Source organism: Crocodylus siamensis, chromosome 12 (genome assembly GCF_052110815.1).
Source record: "Crocodylus siamensis isolate JL-2025a chromosome 12, ASM5211081v1, whole genome shotgun sequence".
NCBI lineage: Eukaryota > Metazoa > Chordata > Crocodylia > Crocodylidae > Crocodylus > Crocodylus siamensis.
In genome coordinates, this window is record NC_143406.1 from 5,753,006 (window position 1) to 5,761,191 (window position 8,186).

Below are 8,186 nucleotides of genomic sequence, written 5' to 3' on the forward strand. Positions count from 1 at the left end.
TATAGGAGCCCTTTGAAATGCTGGTTTTGGGTAGGGCGTAAGGTCTACTTGAAACCTAGCAGATGAGAAGTGGCCCAAGTTGAAACCAAGCCTTATTCAGCTAACTCACCTCCAACAGAGCTCAGCTTCCCAGGCTTATCTCTACGGCAACTTCTTTGTGTTAAAGTGAATGTTTGCAAAAAATATTAAGATGAGAAAGTTTCATAACACTGACACTACTGAATAATGAATGATATATAATATAATATGCATTCATCTGATCAAGAAAGTTCATGCACAGGAACATTTATGCACTGAATGGGTATAGACATTTACATGCTTTTAACATTGGATTTTCATATTGCTAGCCATGACTCCATGAGACAGAAGCTGGATTTGGTTCTCCCTGGGATTACTGTCATTATTTAATATTTATATTTAAAGGTGGTTGGGCATGAGTTTATTAAATGAACAGCAACTGAAGACTGTGGGTTCAATTCCTAGCTCTGCTGCAGTCCCCCAGTATGACTATGAGAAAGCCTCCCCAGCTTTGAAGTCTGTCCATAATACTCAAATTTCCTTTTTTCTGTCATGCCTATGTGGACTGGAAGCACCATGAGAATAGGATTATCCCTTACAATGCATTAGGGCAACTCCTGGAACTAGTTTCAGTAGACTCTTATGTGTTGCTATGACATAAATTATGCTTACCACGCAAAAGCACAGTCCCAGTTAGACCAAGGTGCTCTTGTGGGTGTGTATATATGGGTGTATCTACACATGCACTTTAATGCTCATTAGTCTATATCAATGCTCATTAAAGCGCCACAAAAAATCCATGCTCTTTAGTTAATGTGCATTAAAATAGGCTAATGCACATTTTTTAGTACTTCCCAATGGAGGGACTATGCGCATTAACCTAGGCCAGGTTAATGTGCATTAACCTAAAGCACATTAATTGAATGTGTAGACATGCCATATATGCCTATCTTGTACAAGATAGTAAACAAACAGGCCCCGGTCATGGATCCACAGGCAGAAACACTTTAAAGGATTTTCTGGCTCCCCAGAAGGTAAATGTGGGCAGGTGGCAAGAGAGAGAGGGCTCCTTGTGAGGAGAGGAAAACTGGAGGTCCCCAACTGAGGGAGCTGGCCGTGATTGACCCCTGGAGATTTTCAGAGGAATTTTTAGGAGGGCTACGTGGGAGTCCAACCACAGGGCAAAGCTGCTGTCAGTCTTGCTTTACTGTATTCCACTGTCAAAGCGATTGATTGCCTTTTTCTTTTTTTATACCATTTGTTTTTCCTTGCAGAAAACCCTCTTGTTTTCTTCTTACTTTACCAAAGTGCTGTGGTTAAATGTGGGCAAATTAATACCGTGGGCATGCCCCTTCAGCAGGGTGGGACCAAGCAGTTCATGGAAACCCAGGGTGTATCTCTGGGGGTAACGTGACCCCTAGGGTTTTGTCACAGCATGGTCCAGGCCACGTCTGTTCTGGGCAGACAAGAGGTGGTGGGAAAACGGGCTGCAAAAAAGCTTGTGGAAAAGCGTTCCATTACCACTAGCAGTGCACACTTTTCCAGCACTGGTTACTCCGCACTAATTGCTAACCAATTACTCTGATTTATTTCCCGTACTTGACATGACTGCACACTTTGCTTGAAGGGTCTGTTAATAAAAAATAATAAGCATGGAGTAGTGGCATATTAATCAGTGGAAAGTGTTGGCAGCTGTGAGGACATAAGAAACCGTCACATGCGGGGGTACTGAGAAACAATTTACAGCTGCTCATAAAAATAGATTTTACAAGACACTAACCTCACCACATAAAGATAACAGGTCATTTTCTGCTGTCCATTGCAATACAGACAATCAACTGCCCCAAGACAGACACAGTCAGTCCCACAAGCACCTGGCACGAGTTTTGTCTGTCAGCAGCTAGGGGTGCAGGGCCCCAGAAGCCCCCTGCACCGATCTCCTCGATAGCTGGCGGGCTTTGCGGCCACCGCCCCTGCAGTTTTCAGACCGCTGCACCTTAACACACACAGGGTCATCTGTCATGAGTTTTGCCCCCAAACCCCTGCAGTTGCCCCTAAACCCCTGCACCTATCACCTTAAAACCTGGTAGGCTTTGTGGCCTCACCAGGGGCCATCATTCCTGCAGTCCCCGCCCACCCCTGGTGTAACACATACACGTGACATGAATTTTGCTTTCAAGAATCTGGGGTGCCGTTCCCCCCAAACCCCTGCACCGATCTTCTTGAAACTGGGCAGGTCTTCATGCTCTCAGCAGAGTCTACCACCTCTGCAGGTTTCATCCAAATCAGACAAAAAACAACAAAGTTCTAGATATTTCATTGATTCCCCATTATACCCTATGGCTGGATCTTTTCCAAAGCACTTCGGAAAGCCTAATGAAGCCAGCGCTTCGATCTGTACATACTGCTTCGGTGTCCGAAGCATCCAAAGCCTCTCCAGATCCGAAACCTCGCACAGCCCTACTAGGCAGCTGGAGACCTGCACTATGGCTGCTTTCCCCAGGCTGGGCTGCCCACAAGAAGCCAAGCGGGCAATGCCTATCTCAAGCAGCAAGAGGACTGCCAGTCAAATATAAATGCCTTACTGAGCAACACAACCCTGGGTAAGGGGAAGTCATGCTGCAAGACAGAAAGCTAGTGCTGTCATTAGCTATATCTGGAGCTGGTGAAGTTTCTGTCACAGTTTACAACTGGTAGTACGGAAAGGGCCTAATTGGGGCTGGAGGGCCCATTAGTGCCTGAGGGTCATGTAACTGCCTTAAGCCCTGCCAGGCTCCAGGCTTAAGGTATAAACTGGGGCCAGGGGGGCCCAGACCCCAGAGAAGGGCAGAGCTTGGGGGCCCAGAACTAAAATAATGCAGACAAGAGCTGGTGCCTAATAAGCCAGGTCCAGTAGAGTGGCCCCAGGCTAGAAAGCCAAAGAGGAAAGGGGAGGAGGCTGAGAAGGCCAAGACCCAACAAGGGAGTCATTGGACTCTCAGTCTGCAAGGTCTGGGCGTGGTGTAAGGGCAGTTGGAGCCATGTAATTAGCCCTGAAGGAAATGAGCACAGACACTTGTGTTCACGAGAAGAAAGCTGACTCGGGAAGCCCTGGGGCAGGCTCCCTTACTCTAAGAGGTAACAGCATCAAGCCGTGGCAGGAAAGAAGGAGAGTGCCCAAGGAGAACCAGACTAGACCAGGGCTGAACAGCCATTGGGGTGTGTCACAGCCACCCCTGGGATGAGTACCTGTTACAAGAGTCTGACCCCCAGTTGTTAGGGTAAATCCGATATCTTTTATTAGACAAACTCATATAGTTGGAAAAATTCTTCTTAGCAAGCTTTTGGGCACAAACACCCTCTGCCTATGTCCTTAGACCAATACAGCTACAACCTACACCCCTGACCCTGAGCTCTGCATTTTAGCGCCAATTTGCTCCTGGAGGAACGTGCTGCAGAGTCAGCTACCAAACCCTGTAAATCTCTTGGGTTGTGTGTGGGTCAGCACAGCTGTCTGACCCAGGCCTTTCCACTAGTTAATGGGCCAGGTCCTTCCCATAGTAATGCAGCTGCTGGGGCACGGGATGTTCCACAGATCAGTACTTGCTGTGGGATCTCCCACCCACCCTGAACACCACTAAGACAGCTGTGAGAGAGAAATTAAGCTGCCTGGGGGTGCTGCTTTATCTTTCTACCCTTAGCTGTGCAATTGTGGTGGAGTATGGCTAACGGCCCTCTCCTTTCTGTGTAGGGATATGTGCCCAGGGAACGAAGCCCCTCTGCATAGGTCTCCTCAGCTGTAGTGAGGCTAATGTGCAAGAACCCCATTAAAAGGAGTGATCTTGCACTGGACTCGAAACAAGGCAGATTTGAGAAGCCGTATCTGCAGGTTACTGTGTGGGCTTGTGCAGTCGCTAAGCAGGTATGTCCTTGTAAAGGGCTTTGGGTTTGCAGTAAAGTCTCCCGCAGTCCCCCAAGAAAGGAGCAAATGTTTTACATGCTGTAAGGGAAGAAGAGATACCAGGCATGACCCAGATAGTATTTTGCAGCTCTCACAGCCAGGAAGCACCTGTTAAATTGCCTGTGGATGCACCTCCTTGACAAAATGCTGGATCTTCTTGCACATGAAGGTCCAAAAAGTTGGCTGGGAAGCACATTTATGCTGTGAAGAGCTGCAAAATGGCATTAATGCTTTAGATCTAGGAGGGTTAAAGAGACTGGTCTGATCAAGAGATAATAGCAGTTAAAAAAATGGCTGAGTGCAACTATATGAAACCAGAGTTTTTTGGGTCGGTGTGATATCTTTTATTAGATCAACTATATGAAGCCACCATTTCATCCTTGATCGGCCTAGATTTTTTTAGCTGACTTTGCCTGTGCTGTGAGCCATATACCACTATGAATGTGAATGGGCAGTGTTTGGAGCAGTGGAACAACAGTGGGGAAGCGTGTTGAATGTACCACTGGGAAGTGGAGATCTTAATGGCCAAGTCAATGTAAATCCAGTCAAGGACACACTTAGCAGTTAAAAAAATGTTTCTTTCTGGTGCCTGGGAGGTGGGTTGCGTGAAACAAACTTATTCAAACTCCCAGCACCTAATTTGCCACACTACAATGACAGTACCCCAAGTGGTTCTGATCAGAAAGCTTTAATTTGGTTCACTGCAGATCTTGCCAGGGGTCTAGTCCATATGCTGACTTCATTGTAAACAGTTGGTCTTTGGGCTAAATCCAGGTCCCCCGTCTGTGTTGCATAAATGCAAATTCTCATGTTTGCAATTGCTCATGATTAGAGGAGAACACTCTGGCTTTTGTGTGTGATTTCACTTGGGTCTGGGTTTGGAGGTCCCATGCTTGCTGACATGCAGCCAGATAGTTACAGAGCCTGACTTCGTGTCAAAGCATGCAGAGAGGCATGTGGTACCAATGGCAAGAAAATAAAATCTAGAAAATCAATAGAGTCTCTTGGGAGAAGCAGGGCACATGAACAGGTTTCTTCATAAAATACCATGGAAAATAGGCAAGTCACATACGAATGGCAAATAGGATTTCAGTAATAAGAACTGCAACAAAACAGGCTTTGCACCAGCCACCCCTGCAAAGAATGATCTGGGTTACCATAATACTATTTTAAAATAAATGTTGGAGCATAGGAGGCATTGAAGAACATTCCAAGTGTGGTAATTTCATGCTAATAAGGCAAAAAAATGGCCCCCAATTATCAGCTGGTTGATATGAAAAGTTGATATGGGATTTGGTCAATAATGAATTAAAGGACAGGGAACTCATCCCTAAAACCACACTACATCAAACAAGCCTGATTTAATCTTTCCATGAACTTACAAGTTTGCACAGATGTGATAGACTTTTGTAAGACATTTGCCTTCATGATGCATTATAATCTGATTAAAATATTAGTGATATTCAAACTCAATAAACAGAACTCTAACTCTGTCATTGAATGGGAAAGTTTATACTGGGTTTCTTCAGGGATCGCTACAAGGCTGATCAGTGCTTTCATCGATGGTCTGGAAATAAATATAAAATCACTACTGATAAAATGCGTGAATGAATGATGTGAAGATTAGCAAAGTGGTAAATAATATTGAGGTCAGGGCAATTTTACAAAACAGTCTGGATCACTTGAGATGCTGGACCCATAAAAACAAAATGATTTTAATACAGCTAAAAGCAGGGCCTATGTACCAAGGAAGAGGACTGCTGGCTGTACCTACTAATCTTTAGAGCTTTCCATTAAGGGAAATGAGTGGATTTTTTTCACCTCTCGAAGTCTTCAAATCAAGACTGGATGCCTTTCTGGAAGATTTCTTTAATCAAATGCAAGTTATCAGGTTCAACGCAGAAGTAACGGTGAAATTGTATAGCTTGCATTGTGTATTAAATCATGTACAATGTTCCCTTTGGGTCTTAAAAGCTGCGACTCTTTACAGCTTACGATGACTTGGCTTCTGCTCAGTTGGACTTCTTGCTTGTTGGCACAGATCGGGTTCAACAAATCAGGAACAAATGCTTGAATGAGCACAAGTCTGGGAAAGTCTGTGGGCATGGAAAATAGCTTTTAAAATCTGCAGAAATGGACAGTTGATCCGGTAGACTTCAATGAAACTTGAGCAAAGTGTGCCTGGTTCATTAGTTCGGCTCCGCATAGAATCAGGGCTAAGCTAAGGTCCTCTTGCAGTTGTTGCAGACTGGTCGGAGACCAAATGGACGACGCGGGATAAAATGGATCAGAACCAAAATGCTTGAATGAGATAAGCATTTTCGGAGACAAAATGGACCACGCGGGAGAAAATGGCTCTTCCTTCCTGGAGGTGGTCCCTTCAGGCCAGCCATCAAACCCGGGGACAGAGATGCCTGGAGGCACTCACACCAATTCTGCCCTGTGCTCTGTACTGGTCGTGTGAATGAAACACTCTTGCCTCCAGAACTGCCCATCTGGCACATGTCTTGATTAAATTTATCTGCCTGCAAATAAGGACAAAAAAACCCCAAGGGCTGATTTTTATGGTTAAATCTTAATGTATATGACCATCTCTAGCAGGAGGGCTTATTAATAGAGTTGCATTTGTTGTAAAAACCTGTTCTTAGCGACCTCTAGTGGCAATACAGGTGCTTTACTGTGGAGTTAAGTGGTGGTTCATAACAGCGTGTTTTTCTGTTGAAATGTTGAATATTTGTACTCCTTTTCCAAAGAAGGAATAAATATGATGAAATGAGATTGCTTATGGACATTATAGAGTCCATTACATAGCCCACAGAAGTTCTTGATCTCCCAGCAGAGGCATTTATTTCACATCCCATCTCTTACGATTGATGCAGTGCAGTGATGAAATACACAATGAAAAGGACAAGGTCAAGAGCCGGTGACAGTAACGGCCCACAAGTGACACTTTTCGTGGCAGTGGCAGATGCTTCAGTTACGGTTAGACTCTCCTGGCTCACAGGCACTATTGCTCAGATCTCATTCCCCACCACCAACCCTGTAAAGCCCCACAGCAATGTGTAATATTGGGTTAGCAATGCATAATGTACTTTTTTTCCCCTTAGCTTGTCAAAAAAAAAATCTGGGTAAAACCCTGCAGAATAGACTTGACTTTTAGGTCATGGAAAGAGAAGAGTTTGTAGGAATGAACAATGAATAGGACTGCACTGGGTTGCTTGGGCCAGTTCTGTTCAGGACGTGCAAGTTTGCTCTACACAGAGCATTTTGCTCGATCATGAAGCCCCTCTTCCACACATGCTGTCCACAGATGTGAGGACAGAAGGCTTGACTCTTCAAGCCAGGCATGTATCCTTTAAGCCTTAAAAAATTCTACTTCCAATAGACAGGCACTAAAACTCAGTTTACACAACTCTGAAATGAAGTTTGGAGAGTTTGAATCTGGATCTGAAATAGGATGGGCTACATCTCTCCTTGGCCAAACCAAAATCACTGATCTGAGCAACCCAGGAGAGCCATAATCCCCATCTGCACTTGCAGGCTGCACTAAATTGCATTGAAAAAGTACAAGACCATTCTGCCAGCCTAGAATGACCAGTGGAGAGGGACATCCCAAACATATTTAAAGTCCACTTCTTTTCTTCCTGGCCCTACCTTTGGCCAGAAGTCATGAATGAAGGTGGGGTAGTGTAAGAACAGCCTAAGGCAGTTGCGTTGCCAGAAAACTTCCCTGTACAAGAGGTACTTTCCCCTGGCCAGCTAAATCAGCCTTGCGTACCCTGCAAAGCTGTCCAATTTTAAAGGAAATCAGGCTCTTATAACCCAAATTAGACACAGATTATAGAGTTCGGGTACATCAGATAGATGGCTTATTAGTGTTGGAGTGTAGGACGTTGCTGTGCTTCCGCATTGTAAGTGGATAATTATCAAAAGGCTTTGCAGAAGAAGTGATATTTTGTCACTTGAAGCTTTTAATAATGTATGAGATGATTCTGGCAGCCTTGGCAAAAATTCCCAGTCTGTTTTCACTTATTAATTCTCCCCCAAACCTCGTAACTCTCTTGCTGTCTCTAGAATAGATTGTGTTGCACAATCGGCAGCAGGTTAACATATTAGCTGTTAAACCTCTCACCTGGATTGTTGCCACAGGAGAAAGTAACTACAACAAATCCTCGCAGTCATTTGGGTCAGTTGGGCAAATGCATATTGAGATTTTTATTTAACCTAT